At 34.3% G+C, this 26,502-nt stretch overlaps 2 long non-coding RNA genes and 1 pseudogene across 8 annotated transcripts; 1 reads left to right on the forward strand and 2 right to left on the reverse strand.

Moving 5' to 3' along the window:
• Positions 1 to 10,261: 10,261 nt before the first annotated feature.
• LOC129950601 (tyrosine--tRNA ligase, mitochondrial-like) lies at positions 10,262 to 12,082 on the reverse strand (annotated as a pseudogene).
• A 1,813-nt stretch (positions 12,083 to 13,895) lies between these two features.
• Positions 13,896 to 16,026, forward strand: LOC129951331 (uncharacterized). Of its 2 annotated transcripts, XR_008782172.1 has the most exons (6): positions 13,896 to 14,636; positions 14,719 to 14,947; positions 15,010 to 15,370; positions 15,439 to 15,575; positions 15,636 to 15,802; positions 15,868 to 16,026. It is a non-coding gene; the product is annotated as an uncharacterized LOC129951331 (long non-coding RNA). The 2 variants fall into 2 exon arrangements; XR_008782171.1 differs by having other exon boundaries at positions 15,010 to 15,575.
• Positions 16,027 to 16,190: 164 nt separating this feature from the next.
• LOC129951139 (uncharacterized) lies at positions 16,191 to 19,219 on the reverse strand. 6 transcript variants are annotated; one of them, XR_008782139.1, is made up of 5 exons: positions 18,318 to 19,219; positions 17,862 to 18,266; positions 17,490 to 17,803; positions 17,074 to 17,433; positions 16,191 to 17,007 (listed from the first exon to the last, which is right to left on the reverse strand). It is a non-coding gene; the product is annotated as an uncharacterized LOC129951139 (long non-coding RNA). The 6 variants fall into 6 exon arrangements; XR_008782140.1 differs by having other exon boundaries at positions 16,192 to 17,007; positions 17,862 to 18,031; positions 18,092 to 19,217; XR_008782142.1 differs by having other exon boundaries at positions 16,193 to 17,007; positions 17,490 to 17,653; positions 17,708 to 17,803; positions 17,858 to 19,216.
• Between the last annotated feature and the right edge of the window lie 7,283 nt (positions 19,220 to 26,502).

Here is a 26,502-nt window from a genome sequence, read left to right on the forward strand (position 1 = left end):
GCATTAGTCAGAAATGTTTTCTCTTCATCTAGAGATATCCAAAACCGGATATATCTTATTAGTTATGAAAGACTCAAAGTCTTCATTTAACTCTAACTGAAGTTTTGAAAAAAAAAAATAATTGTATTTTTTTATGTTTTTAAATAGTTTGTTTAATTTTTGATGCTGATTACGAATCCGAACCCAATTTTAGCTATGTCCATGAAGTCAAACTAAGGTATTCTAGCTTTTACCATTATTTTTGTATTGTTTTTTTGTTCAATATATTAAAAGAACTCTATGTTGTAATCTTAAGACTACAAATTCGTAATAGGATATAGCAAACATTTGCAAATGGAATATTAAAAAAACATATACATATGTAGTAGATTTGGATAATCATTAAATATATTTTTGAAAAAAAAACTACTAAAAAAAACTTATTTAAAATATCTCAAAAACCTAAATTGATGGAGTAATTTTCGAGGTTTGAATTCAAGATGTTGACGGCATCGACAGCTATACATCATCAATTGGAAGGCATTTTAATAAACTTCAAGAGACCTACAATTAAAAAGAGAAAAAATTAGTATGGTTCTTACTTTATTATTTATATAAATATCCTTACCTTTTACATCACAGAATTCTGCAAAGCATGTACAAGATATTCCTCTGTATTTTTTTTTTGCAAAATTGTATTGCCTGCGAATATATTAAAAAAGAACGATTTGTCAATGGCTTGTACACACTACAATCCTTCGATAGTCGGTCGATTGCTGAAATAAGTGATTTGCATTGCACAGATGGTGACACATGATGTACCAGTCGATCTTTGACTTCCAAAGCGATAGCAAGTGTTTCGAAGTGATAAATAGTTAATTTTAAATTAAAAAAGTGCATTTGTAAGGTTTTCCTTTTAAGAAGGCAGTAAGCCACAGTTTCAACAACTACTCGGTAGCCTAGTGGAGGTGGCGTCCGAACGTGGCGTTAATCTACCACGTCAGACGAAGAACCGTGGATAGGCGACTCCTGTACAATCGGGACGTCATGGCACAAGGCGGAGCAGAGCTCCTTCGGTTCAGTAGGGCTGTGTCCGAACGGGACCGAACTGATAGGGTGAAGCAGGAGAACCAGTTTTGGTGGCTTCAATCGGCACTTGATAGTGGGTAGTCGGGATGGGGTTTTAAGCCTTGGCCGGCTTACATACTTGTTTTATAGTTTTAGGGTTTAGTTTTAAGTAGAATAGGCATGGTGGCACAAAAAAAAAAAATACAAAAAAAAAAAAAAAAAAAACTAAAGAAATTAAAAAAAAAAAAAAACATGGAATATAAAAAAAAAAAACAAAAACAAAAAAATACAAAAAAAATTAAAAAACGTACAAAAAAGACAATAAAATATAATAACGAAAACGTTAGATTTGCTGCTGTGGTTGTTCTAGTTTTAAGTAGTTTATAGGTAGAATAGGTAGTTTAAGTTAGTTTTAAGTTTTATTTAAGGACCTAACTTTAAGTAGTTTGTAAGTAAAAATAAATAAAAAAAGGATATTGATATTAGTTTTTTGTTTAAATTTTCTAATAAATACAAAAATAAATGAAATAAAATTTAAATGAAGTAAAATAGATCTTAGGGCCGAAAGGCATTAGTATTAAGTGTTATAGTTTAACTTAGAGTGTCCGTATGGGACCATTAAGTTAGTTGTAAGTTATGGATAATTAGGCTAGTTTTATGAATTTTTGTCTAGCTTTAAGATAGGTTTAAGAATGAATTAATAAAAATGAATTATAAAAAAAAAAAAAAAAAGTGGCGTCCGAACACAACTCCAAGGGTCGTGGGTTCGAATCCCGGGCGGAGCGCACAAAAAATATTGAAGCTTTTTTTCACAATCGTGCAATCGTAGATTTTATTGATTGTGAAAAAAAGCAAATGGAGAGGAAGAGGAAAGCAGGGGAATCGAAAGATACCTCTGCCAATACATCAGGTGATGTTACTGTGGTGCAAGCAGCGGTACAAAAAATTACCGAAACACAATCGGACCATTCAACTGACCAGTGGGCAATAGTTAAGAGAAAAAGGCAATCTCCCAATTTGGTAAAACGTACTAATCCAGCCAAGCGGACCGCAAATAAAAAAAAAATGGAAGAAAAAACGAAAGGTGTGACGTCAGAGCACGAAACATCAGAGAGTGACGACTCTGGGAGCCCAAATTACGTCTCAGAGGGTGGAGAAGGGCAGTTTAGGTCTCCGAAATATAGGAACAAGATCCTATCGGAGACAGAACCGCCAAAAATAAATCGTTGGAGGGGGAGGTGGACCAAATCCTCCAAGAAGAAAAGCAACTGATGGAGGCACTGCAAACTAAACAGGCCGCCATCAGTAAATTTGAAGACAGCCTGAAAAAAATAAAGGAGGAAATAGAGCCACTCCTCAGTCAACTTAAGCTTAAGCAGGAAGCGCGCCGGCAGCAAGTGGCAGCGCAACGCCAACTGCAACAAAAACAACATCAGCAAAAACAACAACCACAGCAGCAAAAACAACCACCACCCAAGCCCGCTCCCAAAAACACAGGAGCGGAGCAAAATAAAAAGAAGCCAGCAGCAGCGACAGGCCCAATTGCTGAGGGCCCATCGACGTCGGCTAAGGCCAAACAGCAGCAACAACAACAGCTAAAACAACAGCAGCAGAAACAGCAACAGCAGCAACCGAAACAGCAGCAGCCGAAACAGCAACAGCAAAAACAGCAGCAGCAACACCAGAAACAACCACAGCCCAAGGAGAAGGTGCCACCAATTAGAACCTATCAGGTTGACCTACAGGACTTGAAACAGGTATGTAAGTCGGCCACTAAGGGGAATTTTTTACTGAATATTTTGAACGAAAAAGAAAAGCGGTATTCGGTGCAGTGCTTCTCACTGGCCGAATACAAGCTAGTGAAAGAGTTATTAAAAGAGGCCACAGCTGAGTTCTTCAGCTACACGCCCAAATGTGAGAAATTTAAGACGGTCCTTCTGAAGGGCATAAGTTCCTGCACAGAACCGGAGGAGCTCTTAGCTGAGCTCCGCCAAAAAGCTAGTGACGATCTCGATTTTATCGGGGTCAAGCCTTTCACTACGGTGAAGTCCAGACGAGGGGGTTATAGGCTGCCAATGTTAATCGTAACATTATCGCCCCAAAGCAGTTTTAATAGTGTCAAGGAAATCAAATCTCTCGACAATCAAGCTGTACGCTGGGAGACATTAAAAAGGCACGACGACATTCTACAATGTACGAAGTGCCAGAGGTTTGGCCATGCCAATGCCAACTGCAATATGCAGTTGCGTTGTGTGAGGTGCGGAGAAACCCACAAAGAAGGAGAGTGCAAGCTGGGGAATGAGCGGGTTGAGGATTTGACCCTGCTCAAGTGTGTCCTTTGTGGAAACCAAGGGCACCCGGCTAGTTTTAGGGGTTGCCCTAAGGTCCAAGAAATTAAACAAAAACAGGCCAGTCAAAAAGCCGAAAGAAGTCGAACAGTTCGACAGGCTCCAATAAAAAAATTCGTGGATCCCAAATTCTCTTACGCCCAAATGGTGTCAGGGAGTGGAAACACGAGACAGGCTTCACCAACGGTTGCCCCAAAGGCCCCTGCGCCTAAGGCACCAGAGGTGCAGCCTGACATTGTAGCCTTGTTGTTGAGCATTCAAGGTCAACTAACACGACTGCAAAGCCAGATAAAGGAGCAAGGCAAAAGGGTAGATCATCTCTACTCTTTGTTGCCTGGCCTGGCGCAATTTAGACCATAATGGGCGCGCTGCCGGAGACGCGCCTTAAAGTCCTAGCTGTGAATGTAAATTCACTGATTAGGATTGAACGAAGAGCCAATATGTTCCAATTGTTGACAGACTACAGTCCCGATGTGTTTATGGCTAGCGAAACTAAGCTTAACCACAAACACAAATTGACTCATAAAAATTACAATATCGTAAGAAGAGACCAGCCCGACTCCACTCAAGGGGGTGGTGTCGCTCTCTTTATACGAAAAGGCATTAATTATAAAGTCATACACAACAATGAATTGCGAAAGCTCAAGACGCTAGAAGTTTGCGTTGTATGCATCTCTCTCACTCAAGGGAAGCGAATGTATATGATTGCGGCTTATGCGGCTGGAGCTCCGCAGGTTACTTACTTTGCTTCAGAACTCGAGATTCTTTTTAGGGAACTGAAACTGAGCTTGGAAGAAAACTATTTCATCTTGGCCGGTGATTTGAACGCAAAACATGAAGATTGGGGAAATCAACATAGTAATCCCAGAGGTAATCATCTTTTTAATTTGATGAATCTTTACAGCGTTGAATATGGCGTCGACCTGCTGGCTACTGAAAGGCCATCGTATCCAAGAAGCGGCTCCTTTCTGGACCTTTTGCTGTACGACACCAGACTGACAGTTACAGACAAAGTGGGTAATCACCCGCGAAACTGCTTACAGACAGTCGAGTACGACAGTCATCACTGTGGACTGGCTGCTGTAATGCAGATTCCGAGCGAACGCGTGGAGTTGGAGGAATACGTTGCAACGCACTCTTACAATTACAGTAAGATGCGTTGGCCTCGTTTCACCAATGCCCTAGCGAGAGAACTTCGTTCGAGTGACATAGCCCCACCAAACAACAGAAACCTGACAAATACAGAAATTGACCAACACTTACAACAGATGGACCAAACAATAAAACGAACTATGGAACGGACAATCCCAAAGTACAAAGAACGGGACCAAATGGACGCTTACAGAAACGCGACAATTGACGCACTACGTAGGCACAAGAGTGGCTTACTGACAAGACTCAAAAACTTGTACAGACGACTTACAGACCCACGCGACTTGGAGGTTAGGACACTGAAGTCGTCAATAAAAAATGTCAATCTGTTGACTAAGGAGAACTACAGGTTATCAATTAACAATTACTGGGACCGCAAGATCCGGTCAGTTAATTCGAGTGACCCTAGTATGTTCCCCAAAATCAACAAGATATTCAGGAAAAAAAACGATAATGACCTTCCGTGTCTTAAACTCCAAAGAACTGAAGAGAACAGAGACGTACTCATGAGGAAGCCATCTTTGACGATGACTTTTACATAATTGAAGATCCGAAGGAAAAAGTGGAGGTGGTGGGATCTGCCTTCCAGCAAGCGTACAAGGTGAATGTAAGCATTCGCCCCAACCACGACCTGGAAAACAGAGCCCTACTTAATCACTTTTACCTTCGAAATGATATGACACAATGGCGATCTGAGAACAGCGGTTTCATGCGGTTCAATGACGATTCCTTGGCAAATGCCATAATCGCCGAGCAAACGGGAGAAAGTCCCTTGTTAGTGACGAAGGTTGAGCTTCAGCTCATCTTAATTCAATAAAAAATAAAAAGTCAGCAGGTGTCGACGGTATATCCAACGTTGTACTAACACATTTACCGACGGAAGCAATTGACATTTACACCACACTCTTCAACAATGCACTGAATAATGCATATTATCCAGTGCATTGGAAGACTGCTGTGGTTCATCCTCTACCGAAAAAGGGAAGGGACAACTCCAACCCGTCAAATCTTCGGTCGATAAGTCCGAAGCATCAGCAAAATTTTCGAAAAAATCATTAATAGGGCTCTGACTAAGTGGGCTGCGGACAACAAAATAATTCCGGATAAACAGTTCGGGTTCAAGGCGGGTCATGACACAATTCATGCTGCGTCTAAACTCGTTTCTGATATCCAATGGAATAAATCAAAACAACAATGCACAGGTGCTGTTCTGGTTGATTTGGAAAAGGCCTTTGACACCGTATGGTTAGAGGGTCTTTACCTAAAACTGAGCAGGCTTGGCATAAACAAGCCATTGTTGTATATACTTTATGATATGCTTAACGGTAGAAAGTTTGTTGTCAAAAGTGGCAATGTAACTTCTACCACAACATTCTCAATTAAAAAAGGTCTTCAATAGGGAGCGGTGAATTCGCCGATTCTTTTCAGCATTTACACCAGCGATCTGATAGGTAGTCTTACAAAGGCAATTGCTTACGCCGACGATCTAATTGCGTACAGAACGGCCCGAAAGGTTGAGGTTATTAGAATTCTCTTTCAGCGTGATTTCGACAAGATTCAGCGATATTGCGACGACGAATGGAAACTGAAAATAAATGTCCAGAAGTCAGAGACAATTCTGTTCCGGACTCCGTTGGCTAGGGCCACGAGGGATACGTGCAAGAATTGGCGCAAGATGGTCATCGTTGATCTTCATGGGCAGCCATTAGCGAGCAAAAGTGTTGTGAAGTACCTCGGTATCTGGTTAGATCAGTATTTATATTTCGACAGACATATAAATGCTGCTCTGACCAGGGCTAGAGGAGTCTTCGCTCTGACGAAACGGCTGTTTTTTAGCAGTCGGCTTGACCCCAGAGTGAAGGTAATTTGCTACATGGCCCTCATACGGCCAATGATTGTTTATGGTTGTCCTGTGTGGTTCAACGTTGCCCCTTCCCAGATGGAGAAGTTTCGGGTGTTCGAGCGGCAGTGTTTACGACGCTGTACCGGCTTATATCGAACAGCCGAATCTTCTTATGTGCATTACTATTCCAACGAGGTCCTATACAACGGGGCTCGAATCAACAGAATTGACAATTTCGTGATAAAACTCGTTCGAGGTCACATTGCAAGAGCTCTGTCTTCGACCAACAATTTAATTTTCGGGGCGTTCTATCCGAACGACGAGTATTTTGAAAGTGCACGCTTGAGCGGCTTCATTCCACCAGAGGCATTCCTCTTTTAAATAAATGCGGTCTGATACAGGATAGATTGGCAGTTCCGTTAAATTACCACGTCAGACGAAGAACCGTGGATAGGCGACTCCTGTACAATCGGGACGTCATGGCACAAGGTGGAGCAGAGCTCTTTCGGTTCAGTAGGGCTGTGTCCGAGCGGGACCGAACTGATAGGGTGAAGCAGGAGAACCAGTTTTGGTGGCTTCAATCGGCACTTGATAGTGGGTAGTCGGGATGGGGTTTAAGCCTTGGCCGGCTTACATACTTGTTTTATAGGTTTAGGGTTTAGTTTTAAGTAGAATAGGCATGGTGGCACAAAAAAAAATACAAAAAAAATAAAAAAATACAAAAATACAAAAAAAAAAAAGGAAAAAGAAAAAAAAAAATACATGGAATATAAAAAAAAAAAAACAAAAAAAAAATTTAAAAAAACATACAAAAAAAGACAGTGAAATATAAAAACAAAAAACGTTAGATTTGCTGCTGTGGTTGTTCTAGTTTTAAGTACTTTATAGGTAGAATAGGAAGTTTAAGTTAGTTTTAAGTTTTATATTAGGGACCTTATTTAAGTAGTTTTTAAGCAAAAATAAAAAGGATATTTATATTAGTTTTTTTTTAAATTTTCTAATTAATACAATAATAAATAAAATTGAATTGAAGTTAAAATAGATCTTAGGGCCGAAAGGCATTAGTAGTTAGTGTTATAGTTTAACTTAGAGTGTCCGTATGGGACCATTAAGTTAGTTGTAAGTTATGGATAATTAGGCTAGTTTTATGAATTTTTGTCTAGCTTTAAGATAGGTTAAGAATGAATTAATAAAAATGAATTAAAAAAAAAAAAAACACATGATGTACCTGTGCTATTGTTATCATATGCTTCAATTTATTTAGCTTGTATTTGATCCAATTGGCTTGGCTATGAATGGCTATGGAAAATGTCAACAAATAAAGTGATCCCTCAACTTCATAGCCACATTTTCGACATGTACATATGTATATCCTTCTCGACAAATAAAGCATGTCAAACCGGTTTCATTGAAAAGCTTTTCAGTCTTCTACATTATCGATCCCTTCGCTCTAATCTCATTCCTACAGTAGAGTCGGGTTAAAAATGAGGCATAAGAAGCCATCGGAATAAAGCGATTTAATTGCCAGAAACAAAATCTTGTTGACAATCGTAATTTTAACTAAAAAAAACTACGAAATAATATTCATATACCTTGAGTTTAAAATTAACTTGATGAACGCACTTACCTAGCATTGTATTTTTTCGCACCAGAATAAATAATATGTCAGCGTTGGTAGCTTCCTTCTCTGCAGATTCCACTTTCCCTGTTGGTTGCAACATTCTCCTTGGTTTCTTCTTTATCTGAGGATTAAATTAATGACAAATTCATTATCAGTCTTATTTAATAGAATTCGCTAAACAGATGAATAGTTATACAGCGCATAAGGATTTATGTAGGCTCTATGTAACATTGCTCTCATTTATAAAAAATTCCGCTATACATTTTAGTTATACAATGCTTATGTCAAAAAAAGTACAAAAATGGAGCAATCTATTGCATTTATCTGTCTATCAAATCTGCTGTTTGTCATAACAAACAAAATATAGAAATTTGTGTTGTGCAAAAATGGAATCGAAAACAAAAAGGCCTCGTACACCATCCCCGAGCAGACGACCATTGAACTCTCTATCATCAAATCGTTGTCTGATTCTGCTTACTTGGATATCTATGGGGATGTGGCCTCCTCTATTGTCGCTGCTGCGATCCGAACGGATAATTTCAATTGTTAAATGTATATTTTTTTTAAATTCTTCGTTTGCTCATTGGGAACCTTTTTTTATAAACTTTCCGACTTCTCGGAGTTGGTAAAATAATAATAACAATAATTTCCTTATGTAGGCTCTATTCAACCTCAAAACGCGTTTAGCTTATTATGGGACTATGCAACCTTGCATAAGTTTTATAAATAGCATTTTTGCGCTTAGAGGTATTATAGAGATTACATAACTTTATGTACGCTCTATACCATAGAGGAAATATATTATCTAGAGTCTAGAGTCCCGACCAGTACAACGAATCCATTCATTTTGCTCCTAAGGATCGCACTAGCTTAACGGTGGTAATCATTCGGAGGCAAATGAGCTGGCCCGACAAGAATCCCCAAGAAGCCAAACAGATTCAGATCAGTCTCTCGGCAGCTACTAACGATGTCGGCGAGTTGAATCCATCGAATTTCACACAGAAAATCAACATCAAAAAAAGTAAGTCAACTTCCATTTCAGATTTCCTTGTATAATGAAAATTTATTTCTTTATAGTCACGACAATTCAGCGTGAATAACCTCAATCCGCAGAGAAAGTGTGTGTGTGTCAAGAGATCTCTGCGTTGTGGACAATGCGAACACAATGTCATCAAGCCGGAGTACCATCCCAGGATCGATCAAGGATCGCATTCAATTGTTTGCTAACTAACATGTGCCCCACGTTCTGCTTGTGCGTTGTGAAAAGCCACTGAAGCCTGGCACGTCCAGTGAATTGATCCTCAAGCTAACTAACCCAACGATGTACCATATGACCACAACCATTATGAAACTGCCAACCAAGGAAGAGGAACGGTGAATGATCGACTTCGAATAAAAGTTGAACGAAGGAACCAAAGTAAATAACAAAAAAATCAAATTATAAATTCTTATTCTATGTTGTTTCTCTTATTTTTTTTATAGATTCACCACTTGGAGAAAGTTCAATAAAGTAACAATCGAATTGAACTTCACACCTGAAGAAGGACTGAAACATTATCATCGAAAGTCTTTGTAAAAGTTGGTCAAATTGAAGCCTAGATTTATTTCTACGTATATCTAGAAAATAATCTTTTTTTGCAAACAACTTGTTTATTTATTTTGAGCTATAGTGTAATTTTGTATATATTGTATATTCTACTGTTTTTTTGCTGACTAGGATTATTTTTATTCAAAATTATTTATGATTTACTTTACTTTAATAATAAAGTAATTTGTTTTGAATTCAAAGATGTTGGTGCTTATTGCTTCAGGGGACCTACATAACTAAAATGTTCGTTGGAATTTTTACCCGCCCATTTAACCCATATAAATTTTGCACTGGTTTTTGTTTGTTCGTTTATCTAATTATTCACGTTTCAAACTTCTGATTCTTCTGATGTTTTGGTTTATCATGTTCCTGTGTTCGCGATTTTATGTGGTCAACAGACTCATGAGTCTTCATTTGATTCTACCTCAAGTTTTAAAAAACCTTAATTGTAACTCTTATGATTTTAACCTTTCTATACCCGCGTCAAAAAAATAATACGTATACCAGCGCAGGGTCTCTCGGGTCGAAACTAAAAAGCCTTGTAGTTTCTCTTCTACTTCGAATATCTTTATTATTTTTTTTATCTATAGAATAGCATATTAATAACGAAATAAAACAAGTCTTTATTAGTTTTTGATTTAATTTAATAAATAAATTAAATTGCTAAATTACACCTTTACTAAAATATAAACCAGGAAGTCTACATGTTTAACGATTAAAATTATTTTTTGTTATCACAAAAAAGAATACAATATTATTATTAATGACTTTTAATTAATGTAAAATTTAATATGGATATAAGCTAAACAATTTGTTTTTATTCATATACTCATCCTTGCATCCTTGCTTTTGCTTGATATAGAATCCTCCAGCTGTAATGATTCTCATTATATCAGCTGAAAGAAGATTTTTAATTTTAAAATAAATTACCTCAAGCAAAAATATAACACTTTTCACTTACTCTCTGTTGTAAAACATTTAGCTTTTAGTGCCAGATCAAGAATGGATACTCCAGGCTCTGATAAAATCTCAAGGATCGGATTTCGTTGTAATTCAGTTCACCTAGTCCTTCAACATTTCCCTTATAGAGCGCCTCTGTGACTTTTTCGTCTTGTTTTGACGTACCTCTGGAATGAGAAAAAACTTAAATAGCTAAAAGAAGTGATTTATTTGTTTATTAAAAATCACGTCCATGGACTAGAGCGTCACATCTTCTTTGTGCTTTTCTCTTCTCTGGTAATTTTTTGTGTTCTTCAATGAGAAATGCAATTTCATCTAGTGGGATAAAAGTGAACAACTTGAGAAGCTTCTCGACTTCAGGATCTGGCATTTTAAAAAAGAACTGATAAAGAACAAATGGCGACATTTTTTCTTCGTCCAGCCAAATACTATTGCCAGCAGATTTTCCGAACTTGTCTTCTCTTTCGTTGGTCACAAGAGGAAGTGGCAATCCAAATAATGATTTCTTTTTTTCTTCTCTGCTGATAGTTCGTGGCCAGTCATTAAGTTACACATTTGTTCACTGCTTCCCATTTGAAAGCGACAATTGTATTTCCTAAGCAAATGCAACCAGTCATAAGATTGGCAAATTTGATATGTGAATTCGGTAAAGCTCATTCCAGCTGCACTATCAAGTCGCGACTGGACTGACGATATTGAGGGCATTGATCCCATTCATATTGGCAACAAAGTCCACTACATTCAGATTTTCGTACCATGATGCATTGTTGACGACTCTGAAAGAAATATTATCAAAACGATTGAGTTTTTAAAGCGTATTAGGTTTCTATTATAGTTACCTAATAGGAGATAGGTCATTTATGTTTTTACTTGTGCCCTAAAGTCCATCCTGATGATTCTTGAATATTCTATTAAGGTGTTTTTCTATAGCAATTAATTTGTCTCAACGACCTACGATCCTAGTTTATTTTGTTCTGTTTTTGTTTTGCCACTAGGATCACCGATAAGACCCGTAGCTTTTCCAACTAACGCAATTGGATTGTGTCTTTCTCGATTCCATGCAGAAGTCCAATTATTACCAGGAGATTGCCAACGTGTAGACTATCGGCAGCTGGATCAAAGCCGGAGTAGATTGTTTGTTGTTTCCTTGTGAAAAGTTTTGTCATTTCCGGACTACCGTTTTAAGAAGAACAGAATATAATTCATTACGATTTCTTATAGTTTTTATAAACATACAAAACAATATACAACTTACCCAGCGGTGTCTGGAAAGAGATCCTGAAAAAATCCTCTATCAGCTAGAGCTAAGTTACGTCGGGAAATACTTCTTCGGATATGATGAAGACACTTTTTAGATCGATGAAATAGTTGACTCTGGATCATTTTGTATGAAATTATTTATATAATATAGATACAACAGTTAATCAGGAGTACTATTAACAACTTTGTTTTTATTATTTTCACTTTTGTTTTGATTTATTTAAAATTTAAATCGCAGAAATTGTATTTTGTTTTCTTTTTAATTTTCGTTGTCAAAGTACTTACATACCTTGCTGTTGATCTGTCAAAACTGGGTACAACTCAAATTGGGCCACGTTCGCATTGCAGTTCTGGGGTGCGCCTATACTTTCGGCATGAACAACAAACAACATTTTAAGAAAAATTAATTTTGCAACTTCTTTTTAGTGAAAACAGTGCTAAAAATAATATTTAACTGCTTTTGGCAAACAAATTCTATGATTTTTATGAAAAGTTTAGCTAAAAATAGAATAAATCATGCCGAAAGTATTTTTAAGCCAAAATAAATTTGTAAAAATTAAAGCATTTAGGTTTTATTCTAATTTTAAAATGGATTACATATGTAATCCACGCGACGACTGGTGTAACATTTTGGTGCGCGACGACTGCAGGGTTAAAATCTGTATCAATTTAACTAATCCAAGTATTTATAGATTGTTTTTAATGATTTAAGCTTGCACCTATTTTTCAATTCCTTTTTGATCAATAAATATTAAACTTAAAAAAAAGTTATAATCGCAAAATATCTTATTATCATTATACCTATTTGCTATCAAAAAAACTATGCATCGAAGGAACACTAATTTTAAAAAAAAAAACTAATCAGAACGATTATAGCGAACCTGTTGAATAAATGCAGAGCAAATAAAATGAAAATTTTGACATATATCACAAAATGAAAACGTCATAAAATTGTCTGAATTCATGCACAACTCATTCAATAGATCAACATTAATGCTTATTGTTGACGTACAGAAGTTTTTTCAAGTGAATTCCCACAGTTAAACGCAAAATACGATTTTCATTCATTCCTTAAATATGTTTAGTTACTAAAGTTCAAGTTTACTCATTATTGTTTGAAGGGTATGTTTAATAAAAGTGCTGCTAATAATGAAAAAAATAATGAGTTTTACGTATATACTTTTGTTTTTCTAAATATAATAAATACTTCATAGATTACATTTTATAAATGCACAACATAAAAGAAAATATACATAAACAATAGTTTTCAGATATAAAGCAGAGGTTTGTGTAGAAAAAAAATTTTGAGTAAGCCAATATTATTTTAGGAATGTTTTTATTCCAAAATCTAACTACTAACAAAATTCTAATTGTAACAATATCCCTCAAAAAGAAATTTTCAGGAATATTTCTACAACAAACAAAACTAAAGTTTGGTCTTGCAATTATTGAGGAATCTGAACTAGCTAAAGTTGGCAATGGAACTTCACAAGTATGATTCTCATAGCATTGTCTAAACAAAAAAATACGGAGGCACCCGCCTATTGTTTCCACCTGAACTTCTAATGTCGTCGAAAAATGCTCTAAGCAAATTACACCTGAAAAAATTGTCTGTTTTATTGTTTTACAAAGTATTGAGTTACTCTTTTGTCCATTTCCAATCATCCTTAACCAGTAACAGCGCATGTTGTGTTCGCAATTAATTTAAGTAAACAAAATACAGCACTAATAAATCATTAACTATGTATTTGGTCTAATTCATTTTATTTAATATACAGTCTGAGATTCTCACCTTGTTAAATGGAGTATTTTTGGATTTTTTAAAGCTTTTTTTTTCACCACTCACCGATAGCGAATTTGAGAGAGTTCACCTCGAATAATAACAAACTGTTATTTTACTAAGTATTTAACTGTAAGTACTAAAAGAGACGAGAAATCCCCACCACTAGGAGTGGATTACAATAGTAATCCGCGCGACGACTGCAGGGTTAATTACCTGCAAAATAAATATTTGGGCCGTTTATTAACGAACATTTATTGGAATTGAATAAAAAAAATTGCGCTCGCACCCATAGAGGAAATATATTATCTAGAGTCCCGACTTAATGGGTTTGCTCTCTTTCGGCCTACAAGCTAAATTGGGAGGATTTTGTCCATAAGGATAAGCATGTGTTAGTGGTCCCGTGCATTTCTTATGGGACCAAGCCATTATGAATGTAGTTGTTATGGAATTTGTGCCCACATTGCTCGACCGCGGGGGAAAAAACTATGAGGTGAACTCAGACGTTCAAAAAAGAAATCCGTTGAATTCAAAAATTGAAAAATGAATGCAATATTTTTAGAAAAATGAATTTTACAACTTCTTTTTAGTGAAAACTGTGCTAAAAATAATATTTGAATGCTTTTGGCAAACAAATTCTATGATTTGTATGAAAATTTTAGCTAAAAACAGAATAAATCATGCCGAAAGTATAGGCGCACCCCAGAACTGCAATGCGAACGTGGCCCAATTTGAGTTGTACCCAGTTTTGACAGATCAACAGCGGGGTAAGTATTTTGACAGCGAAAATTAAATTAAATAAATCAAAACAAATAAATCAAAACAAAAGTGAAAATTAATAAAACAAAGTTGTTAATAGTACTCCTGATTAACTGTTTTATCTATATTATATAAATAATTTTATACAAAATGATCCAGAGTCAACTAATTCATCGATCTAAAAAGTGACTTCATCATATCCGAAGAAGTATTTCCCTACGTAACTTGGCTCTAGCTGATAGAGGATTCTTTCAGGATCTCTTTCCAGACACCGCTGGGTAAGTTGTATATTGTTTTGTATGTTTATAAAAACTATAAGAAATCGTAATGAATTATATTCTGTTCTTCTTAAAACGGTAGTCCGGAAATGGCAAAACTTTTCACAGGTAAACAACAAACAATCTACGCCGGCTTTGATCAAGCTGCCGATAGTCCAACGTTGGCAATCTCCTGGTAATAATTGGACTTCTGCATGGCATCGAGAAAGACACAATCCAATTGCGTTAGTTGGAATACGGGTCTTATCGGTAATCCTAGTGGCAAAACAAAACGAAATAAACTAGTGCTGTCGGTCATTGAGACAAATTAGGTAACTATAATAGAAACCTAATGCGCTTTAAAAACTCAATCGTTTTGATAATCTTTTTTTAGAGTCGTCAACAATGCATCATGGTAAGAAAATCTGAATGTAGAGGACTTTGTTGCCAATATGGGAAGACAATTTCGAATGGGATTACTGCTCTCAATATCGTCAGTCCAGTCGCGACTTAATAGTGCAGCTAGAATAAGCTTTACCGAATTCACATAACAAATTTTCCAGGGTTATGACTTGTTGCATTTGCTTCAGAAATACAATTGTCGCTTTCAAATGGGAGGCAGTGAACAAATGGGTAACTTAATGACTGGCCACGAACTATCAGCAGAGTAGAAAAAAAGAAATCAGTATTTGGATTGGCACTTCCAATAGTGATCAACGAAGGAGAAGACAAGTTCGAAAAATCTGCTGGCAATGGTATTTGGCTGGACGAAGAAAAATGTCGCCATTTGTTCTTTATCAGTTTTTTTTTTTGAAAATGCCAGATTCTGAAGTCGAGAAGCTTCTCAAGTTGTTCACTTTTATCCCACAAAGAAGAAATTGCATTTCTCATTGAAGAACACAAAAAATTACCAGAGAAGAGAAAAGCACAAAGAAGATGTGACGCTTCAAGTCTATGGAGGTGATTTTTAATAAACAAATAAATCACTTCTTTTAGCTATTTAAGTTTTTCTCATTCCAGAGTTATGTCTAAAACAATACGAAAAAGTCACAGCGGCGCTCTATAAGGGAAATGTTGAAGGACTAGGTGAACTGAATTACAACGAAATCCGATCGTTGAGATTTTTTCAGAGCCTGGACTATCCATTCTTGATCTGGCACTAAAACCTAAATGTTTTACAACAGAGAGTAAGTGAAAAGTGTTAAATTTTTGCTTGAGGTAATTTATTTTAAAATTAAAATTCTTCTTTCAGCTGATGCGATCAGAATCATCACAACTGGAGGGTTCTATATCAATCAAAAGTAAATGTAGCTTACGTGTTCCGTTCCCATTTTCATATGTTTTGTATTTTATTTATTTATTACATCAATTAGAGTTAAGAGTATACTCAAATAGACTAATGAATATGACAAGTTTTATATAAAATATTATATTATAAACTAAGAATGTAAAGTTAAAAAAAATAAACTAAGCATACATATATTTGAAGGTATTTTTATTAATATGAAAATTAAAGTCAATATTATTTGATAAGTTATTAATTTCTCTAACACTTCGAGTTAATGGTTCGTTGAAGGCATAGTTCACTCTATGAGCGTTCATTTATTTACTGTTGGTGCTGTTAATGCTTTGTTGCAGTTTAACTTCTTGGATTTTCAAGTTGTTAATTTCTTATGTTTTCTTTTGTTCATAGTGTTCGATTTTGAATCGATCCGTTCAAAATGGTTAATGTTCCATTTTTGTTGGCAAGGATGAGTATATGAATAAAAACAATTTGTTTAGATTATGCAATTAAAATTCACATTTTAGTTAAAAGTCCTTAATATTAATATTGTATTCTTTTCTGTGATGAGGAATTATTTAAATCATTAAACATGTAGACTTTTTAATCTAAATTCATGAAATAGCTTTTTTCAAAAAAAAAAATGAGTTATGTATGTTTTTTCGAACCTACAATATTTTTCCTCAGTATTCAAATTTGTTTCGTACTTTTTATTACGAATTTGAAGTCTTAGGTTAAAACATCAAGTTCCTGTAGTAAATTGAAAATAGACAAAAATTATGTTGAAAATAGTTTTTTAGCTAAAATCGAAGTTCGTATTCGTAATCAGCATCAAAAATAAACAATTAAATAAACAATTTTTTTGCAAAAAAGATTATTTTCTAGATATACATAGAAATAAATCTAGGCTTCAATTTGACCAACTTTTACAAAAACTTTCGATGATAATGCGTGTTTTTGACATTCTTTCTTTTCGGGCGTGTGTATGTATTCACAAAAGTATATTTCATCAAGAAACTAAGGGTAACATCATCGCCTGGTTTCAATCCTTCTTCAGGTGTGAAGTTCAATTTAATTGTTACGTTATTGGACTTTCTCCAAGTGGTGAATCTATAAAAAAAATAAGAGAAACAACATAGAATAAAAATTTCCAATTCGATTTTTTTTGTTTTTTACTTTGGTTCCTTTCGTTGAACTTTTATTCGAAGTCGATCATTCGCCGTTCTTCTTCCTTGGTTAGCAGTTTCATAATGGTTGTGGTCATATGGTACATCGTTGGGTTAGTTAGCTTGAGGATCAATTCAGTGGACGTGCCAGGCTTCAGTGGCTTTTAACAACGCACAAGCAGAACGTCTGGCACATGGTAGTTAGCAAACAATTGAATGCGATACTTGATCGATCCTGGATGGTACTCCGGCTTGATGACATTGTGTTCGCATTGTCGACAACGCAGAGATCGCTTCTGCTACGAATAGAGGTTGTTCACTGTGAATGGTTGATCGGCAGGTTGACCATGACGCTGCTGAATTGTCGTGACTATAAAGAAATTAATTTTCATTATATAAGGAAATCTGAAATGTAAGTTGACTTACTTTTTTTGATGTTGATTTCCTGTGTGAAAATCGATAGATTTAATTCGCCGACATTGTCAGTAGCTGCCGAGAGACTGATCTGAATCTGTTTGGCTTCTTGGGGGATTCTTGTCGGGCCAGCTCATTTGCTTTCGAATGATTGACACCGTTAAGCCAGTGCGATCCTTAGGAGCAAAATGAATGGATTCGTTGTAGATTTAAAATTTGAACTCACTTACAGTCAGGGTTGGACATTTTTTGGAGTCTTCCTGCGATTGTATTCTTGTTTTGTTTGCGTCTCTTGCAGAACTGCAGACTGGTAGTACTCTTTACACCTAGAAGATGAAGATTAAGCTAGTTGACTACGGTATGAATGTTTCGATACGTACTTACACAATTGATGGAGAAGGGCGTCAGCGGTCGACTATTACATGGCAAAACTTCCACTTGCATCATTGACTTGGTCGTGTTGTTTCTAATGGTTTTGATGGTGACACCTCCGCCATCAACACCTGCGGCAGCTATTGCAGTTGAGAAGTACATACAAAAACAATGGGCAGTATCTGTAGTTAAAAACATTGATATTATTTTGTTAAGAGAAATATAATATACAAAAAACTTACCTGCAAATCAGCGCCTTGTTTGGTTTGCTTTCCAAATTACTTAAAGGAAATTGCTTCCTGCATTTTGGCATAAAATAAATCCATTATTGTTGCACCTCCTTCACTGCATTTTGACTTAATTTTTATTCAATGAAGTGAACTTGTATATACCCTCTTCATTATAAAGAATTTTGGTCTGAAAAATATCAAATTATATTAAAAATCAAAACAATTAACAAAAACTTACTCTAAAAATCCGAAACCCATTGTTTTGTTTTGCAAAATTGATTGTCATTTTTGACAGGTCACAAAAATTCCATAAGTTTCTTTTTAGCCCAATCCCCCATTTTGCTTTTTTTTCTCCACTCACATGTATTCACCGATAGAGAATTTGTGAGAGTTCACCTCGAATTTGGGAGAGTTCACCTCGAATAAAATTTGAGGGTGTTTCAGGTAGGACGGGTACCGGTCGGGACTCTAGATAATATATTTCCTCTATGTTCTTTCCTATGAATGAAAACTAAGGCAAGGAAAAATCTGAAATCATTTTTGTATGTTCTTTTCCTCTCATAATCCTAATGCACAGTAACACATAATACACCATGATCATTCTTCACAAATGAAAACAAAACTGTTTTATTTTGATTTTTTGTGGTGTGGTGTGGCTGGTGGTAATGCGTTGAAAATAGGTGCAGGAGAGTTGATCGCTTGTCGACGACGAGAAAAAAAGAATATTTACAGTTGTCTTTGGAAATAGAAACAAAAACAAAGCTAGGACAAGGTTGTCTTTATAGCTCGAGTTCTTACAATCGGATATGTAAATGCTAGTTTCGTGCATTCATGTGGATTTTTTTTATAAATTCATCTTTTTCTTCAATTTTGTAAAATCTCCACAAATACATTTTTCTGTTTTATATGTTTTTAAACGTAATGAAGTGTTGTTGACTCGTGTCAATTGGATGATGAGGTACCTACATATGTTCAATGTACATGTATGTACCTCATTGTACATAATGTGTCAACAATTAAAATAATATTTTTTTCTAGTTTGCAAAGAACTGATCTTATTTTTTTTATTCAAAAAGATAACTTCCTCAAAAATTGACTAGTAGATTTTGTGCAGCAAAAAATAAAATATGTATGTACTGTCTTTTGTTCAAATAATGGTCTTCCTGTAGATTTGTATTGTCTGATTTGAATAAGATCACGTCAAGTGGACCCCCCTTTTCCACTTGATTATTAAATTCAGGTATGAATATTTGTTCATGAAGTATGTACTATGAACAATTAATTCCCAGAACAGTTTTTGAAAATTTTTATTTTAACAACATTTTTTTTGTTAATGAAATTTTGTATGACTTTTAATTTAAAAATTAATAAATAAAAATCTGTTTAAGATATTTTATTGAAACTTCCAGGAAACTTAATAGATGTACTTTGATTAGATATATACAAATTTAAATTATTTATTTATTTTCATATTGTTAATTAACTTTTTAGTTAACAAATGAAAATTTCAATGACTTCTCCCTCAAAAAACAATTTTTTTTTCTCGGTATTATGCATTAATCATTTAAGTAATGGAATCCGCAAACTAATTTGACTGCTCGCGATTATATTGAACAAAAACCAATTTATTTATGACGGACAGCGAGCGATGTTGGTACGGGCACGCTGCCGTGCGTCATTCACTTACCTTTTATTCGACTAAGTTATTGTAAGTAAGAAGCAATTCTTTATTTTTTTAATAAAAATAATGTTATTCAATTGATAATTTCACTAAAACACATTATACAAAATTAATTTAATAAAATGTTTTCCTTTTATTATTAAATAAACGAAGATATCAACATTTTAGCAGTATTCTATTATTTTATTTTTGTTATTGTTCCTTACTAACGGCACTAACTATATTTATTTGTGGTCTTAAGTAATATTGTCAATTTTCTATGAATAAATGTAAACTTTACTACATAGTTATCCAGCGTTAGTCCATTGTTAGATTGAAAAAAATTGCGTTCGGTTATTTTCATTTAACTGTTGTGTTTAACAGTATTTATTTATCTAAATTTAGTTAGTTTCTATCAAATTTGTGTTAAGATGTATAAATACATTTTAACACAATTTTACCGTTCGAAAACAATATTTTCTGTGAAATAAAAAAGAGTTGAAGACAATATTTTTAATTTTGAAAAGCTATTTGAGTCGAAAGTAAATTTTTACGAAGTTTTGGAATTGTTTTTTTTTGTTAGGTTTTAAGTTTTTTTTTTTAAACTTTCAGTTCTATTTTTCTCAAAATTGTATTGAGTCGAAAATCAAATGTTACCAAATTTTATTAATTTTCTTGTTTAGGTTTTTATTTTTTGTAAAAAAAACTGTCAATTTGATTTCTCTCAAAATTATTCAGAATATTACAACTATATTTTTTTTTAAATTAAAAAGTAGTTTAAAGCCAATATCTCAAAGTTTTGAAAATATATTTGAGTCGAAAATGAATTTTTAAAAACTTTGAGTAATGGTTTCATGGGTTTTTATTTTTTTATAAAAAAACTGTCAATTAGATTTTTTCTCAATCGTACGAACGTACGTTCACACGCACGCACAGACATTTTTCTAAAAATCTTTTATTTCGACTCTAGGGACATTGAAACGTCGAGGAATGTCAAGATTTTCAATTTGACAAATCGGACCCATAACAATAACTTTCTATAGGAAGTTAAAATTAGAAAACACAGAAACCAAATCATCTGCACATTCACTTGCCCCTACTTGTCAACACAATATTTTCATATAGCAATACACAAGAAACTTCTTCTTTATTCTCCTTACCGGACACCTAAAAATCTGACATTCACAAAAAAATAAACAAAAAAAGATCCAACATTATCACCCCTTTCTTCTTTTACGCACCAAAACACGCATAAAAAAAAAAGATATACATTTGCAATGCAACGGACCAAACTTTGTTTTTGCATTCGATGGCAAACAAAATGGCAAATGAGAAGAGAAAAGTTTCTAAAACGAAAAAAAATATGCAAGGCAAAAAGAGCTTTCTCAGCTTTATTTTTAAAAGCTCTTGTCTGTTAAGAGAAAAAAATGTTTCATTTTTTCCTGCTGGGATGAGACATCTGTATAAATTTATTATCTGTGGTTATAGTACGGAGAATGCTTTTGAAGACTTTGAATATGATGATTCTGTGAAAGACCCGAACTATATTTTTGAAGAAAAGTAGAATTGCCACAGCGAATCTCAACAGTCCGATAATGATGCTCCAGCTGCAAAAACTAAAAAAAATAGAGCTTTAAAATCTCCGTATTTTGAACCAGAAAGAAGTGTGTCTCATTCCCAACAAGATCTGTTACCATCCACATCATCATACCAGGAAACAGCAGGTACTCCTCTCTATGTTCAAGCAACAAACAATAAGAATACACCACCATCGCGTGAACGCAAAATACTAAATAAAGCAAATTGGAAGTCAAAAAGGTAAGGCTTATATTGATTACAAAGGGGTGGTACGACCTGCAAAAACTTTGAAGTCCATTGATTGTAAATCATGTGTATTTTTGTGCGACACACAATTTGACAAGGAAGAAAGGCAACAGATTCATAGTGCATTTTGGAATCTGGATGATAAGTCGAAAAATGTTTTCTATGCCCAATTTACAAGGAAGGACCCTGTAAAACGAAAATCAAAGAAAACTCCTTTAAAAAACGCGAGTATAGCTTTCAATATTTCTTTTCATATGCGGACGAGCTGGTTCGGGTTTGCAAACATATTTTCTTTTGAGTACACTTAATATCAGTGCTAAACGGATTCAGTGGTTTTATAAAAAAAAACTAGATGAAGTAACAGGTATTCCTCGGAGTCCCAGGAAGGAAAAAGATATCAAGACAAAAATACCAGAACATAAAATTGAGGAAATAAAGCAGCACATAGAGAGCTTTCCTCGAGTAGAATCTCACTACTGCAGAGCAACCACAATAAAAGGATATCTGGGTTCTAATTTAAATATTTCAAAAATAAATAACCTATACAGAGAAAGTTGTGAAGGAATACCTGTTAAAAAGCATGTGTACTCTAAAATTTTCAACGAAAGTTTTAACTTAGCTGTCATATGCCTAAGAAGGATCAATGCGATCTGTGCTCGGAACTAAAAAATAAAGGCAATTTATCAGAAATAGAAGCAGAAAAACTAAGGGTCCATGAACAGAATAAACTTTCGGCAAAAAATGAAAGAGATTTAGATAGAAAAAACAAATTTGTTTCTACTGCGATAATAAAAATGTGTTTGCATTGCCCAAAGCGGAGGTTTCCAGCCTTTATTATAAAAGAAAATTTGTAGTCTACAATTTAACCGGTCACTGCAATCTCAATAAGGTCACATACTGCTGCATTTGGACCGAAGCACAGAGTGGTCGGTCTAGAAACGACTTCGCAAGCGCACTTTATAAAATACTACAAAGCGTCGTAGACGATCTTCTAGACGTAACCAAAATTATTTTGTGGCTGATAGTTGTGTTGCACAAAACAAAAACCGAGTCAACAGTACTATGCTCTTGAATTTTTTGCCCAGGAACCCTCAAATTTTAAATATAATCCAAAAGTACTCGGAGCCGGGGCGCTCCCAGCTACAAGAAGTTGATAGTGTTCACAGTGCCATTGAAAGGCATTTGCGAGGTGTCTTACTTTACAGCAAACTTTCATTGGTTCAACAACTGTTCAAAATTAATTATGAAATAGTGCATTTGCGAATTATGCAAATGCAAGGTCATCACTTTTTTTACTTTGCTGCATCAAAAATTTTGGTCATGCCACCATTCTGCAAATTAAAAATTTTGAAATATAGCTCAAAAGACCTTTGTATAATAGAATATAAAAACAGTTTATTATAATGATGTTCCTTTTGAGAAAATTACTTTATTTAAAAAAAACCTAAGAATGGTCCAGCTCCTTTCATTTTTGTTTTAAAGCCGCTCTCATCCCAATGTTTGTTAACAAAAGAAAAAAAAAATATTTAAAATCAATGCTAATGCGGTTGACGTGGCATATTATAATGCCATTTTTGGAAAGAATCAAGCCTTTAAAGATGCTATTGCAAATACACCTGAGTGTGAAATAGTCAAAGAAGTCACTCCAAGGAGAACAACACGTAAAATAAAAAGAAAGCAGTGATCAAAAGACCAAAAGTATTAATTTATTTGTATTTATTAATTAAAGGAAATAAATATTAACTATTGAAGTGTTATTTAGTTTACGTAGTTTTTTATGTTTTTAAATATCATTTATTTGTGTATATATTTTTTAAGACTGCTATGAATTAAAAATTGGATACAATACTCATATTTTGGTTTATTTTGTTTTCTTTTCTTCTGAAGGACTAAATTAATTTATTATAATATTCCAAAAAGCTGAAATATTGCATTTTTAGATCTCAGTTATGAACGAACGTAATTATTTTACGGCATTATTTTTCTTTGAAACGATAACTTACCTTGTTCCTTCCATAAAAAAATAAGTTTAATAAAAAAAACGATAAAAATAATTAAATAACAGTAGTTTAAAAAAATGCTTTTATTTTAACTTTTGTATGAAAATATACCACATACACATCGAAAAATTACAATCTCGTTCAATATTTAAATGCCACGTAGGTCGGTCAAAAAGTGCCTCATACCATACAAATGTACATTTTTAAAAAAATATGCATATGCAATTTCCTTTTTTTCAACTTGAGATTACAAAAAAAAAACAAGAATTGAAGCGTTAAGTAGATCTTAATAGCCACTTAATTAATAAATTTCTTCAATGGCTATTTTACGAAAGGTTTTTGTTTTATTCGTATTCAAACTACGTTTTTGTCGTTTAGATCACTAAAATACTGAGGTGACGAAATGTCTTAGTACAACGTTGGATACACCTGCTGACTTTTTATTTTTTATTCAATTGAAGATGAGCTGAAGCTCGACCTTCGTCACTAAGAAGGGACTTGGTCCCGTTTGCTCGGCGATTATGGCACTCTAAGCTACCGGGCTTCTATAGCTTGGGTGTGCTGAATGCTGATGATGAGTCCGGCCACGCAATCCTGTTGAGATTCTTTGTAATTGTATCCATTTCCAGGAAAACCTTGTAGAACTTTAATATGCTTTGTATCCTTCAGGATATCTTTCGGGAGCTTGATAAAAAAAATGAATCCTTTTAAATCGAAGCACAAAATACAGATGCTTATATGTATGTAGTTCTATGTATGCATCTACGTACGTATAAATGCAAATTATGTCGACATTTTACCTTGATGGTTGGATAATTAATTCCCTTTTTGTTTCTGGTACACCAAATGTAATTTTTTTTTTAAACAAATTTCCGTAAAAAAAACTTCAACAATAATTAGAATATTTAACTTCTTGTTCACGAATTTAATTTTTGTCATATGACCGACTGCTCTTTATTAGAGGATGTTTCTCTCGGGCTAATATTTTTGAAAAAGGTCTAGGCTTCCTAGCCAACCTGCGGACTACCCATTTTCATATATTAGAGAAAAGCTCCTATCCCGTTGATGGTTCTCCACTTCACCAACACACGAATCCCAGTTTTTATCTCACGCGTCTGAATAGCGCGGATTGGTCTCTTCTTGTTAAGTGGAAATGTTGCTTCTTAGAAACTCTACTCAACCTAAGCTTCCTAACCAACATTTCCACTTTACCGCCTCCGTATCTGCAACGATTGCTACCTGCTAGTAAGTTTTGCCCTCTTTTTGTTGCATACTTTAGCGATACCGGGTTTCGGTTAGTTTGAAATTGAGCTACATATGTCGTCGGTAACAAAATATAATAATTCTGATGTTTTGGATAGTGTGGAACAACCTTTAAACGAGTAATTTAATCAATTCAAATTAGTTTTTGATCTTATATTTACTTACTTCTGGTGGTGTAGCTTCGCTCTAGGCCGCTGGCTGAAAGAAGTACTTTGCATTGCACATATGGTGACACATGACGTGCGTGTGCTATTGCTATCAAATGCTTCAATCGATCCAGCGATCCTTTAACTTCATAGCCACATTTTCGACATGTATATCCTTCTCAACGAATAAAGCATGTCAATCCCTTCGCTGTAATCGGCCCTTCTCATTCCTACAGTTGGGTTGAAAATTGAGGACATAAGAACATATCAGAATAGAGCGATTTGATTATTAGGAACAAAATCTTGTCGTGAATATACCAAGTCAGACTTATACTTACTACGGTTCAATAAATAAATATTTTATGTTAAGTTAAAATACTTAAAAGTATTTTCTTTAAACACACATAACAATAGATACATATGTATGTACGTAGGTACGTAGGTACATCACAATGCGTCATCGAAATTCTGTAAAATTTCTTCTGATAAAAGCTACCTCGAAACGAAATTGATTTTCCGACGAGGGATTCGTTGCGGAGAAAACTCCACTCCGATGGTTACCTCGATAGTTCCGTTTTTTTTTTTTTTAATAAGGTTTACTTATTTGTTTGCACGCGCGAGTTGCGACGGGTTGTTTATTTAATTAATAATTTAATGTAAACAACAATATTTTGCATAAAATAAAACAAGTTTCCTTTCAATAGCTTTTTTGCGCCCGTGATATTTCAATCAAAATCAAATTTTAAACAATTTTTATGCAGGTTTCTATTTTGCAAAAAAAAAAAAGACTAAATTATTTTTGCGTTTTTTATTTTCTAAACATATTTTTATTTATATTAGCTTTTATATTTTTTAAGTTTTTTTAGGAGGCAATAAAACAGCCATTTACGTTTAAACGATCGAAAGGCTTAAAAAAGAAAGGTCTCAAAAATTGTAAGGTTTTGTAATGAAAAACTGCAGGCCTTACGTTCGTATTAAAGTCAATGGCCAAATTTATTTATACATATGTAAATCAATGAATAATAAAAATAACAAATTATAATATTCTGTTTTATGCAAAAAATAAGAAATAGTTTTTTAAAAATCACTGCAATTTCGTCTGGTTACAAAATAAAAAAAGAGGCTGGGATGCGACCCACACTGATAACTTCCCATCCCGTCTGTCAATTTGGCTTGCTGAAAAATTTGTCTATATGTACTAGTATCAATTTTACCAAATTTGCGTACTTTTTTTTATAGATTTTATTTTTTATGAAAAAACGGACTGTTGGATTTTTATATAAAAATCACTGAATATCGAAAACAATATTTTCTGTAAAATAAAATAAGTTTGAAGCCTATATTTTTAATTTTTGAAAAGCTATTAGAGTTGAAATTAAATTTTTACCAAGTTTTAGTATTAATTCTTTTAGAGTTTTATTTTTTGTAAAAAAACCGTCAATTCGATTTGCTTCAAAATTCTATCGAATGTTGAAAACAATATTTTCTATAAGATAAAATTAGTTTGAAGCCAATATTTAATAGTTTTGA

The sequence above is a fragment of the Eupeodes corollae genome, chromosome 3, assembly GCF_945859685.1.
Source record: "Eupeodes corollae chromosome 3, idEupCoro1.1, whole genome shotgun sequence".
Classification (NCBI taxonomy): domain Eukaryota; kingdom Metazoa; phylum Arthropoda; class Insecta; order Diptera; family Syrphidae; genus Eupeodes; species Eupeodes corollae.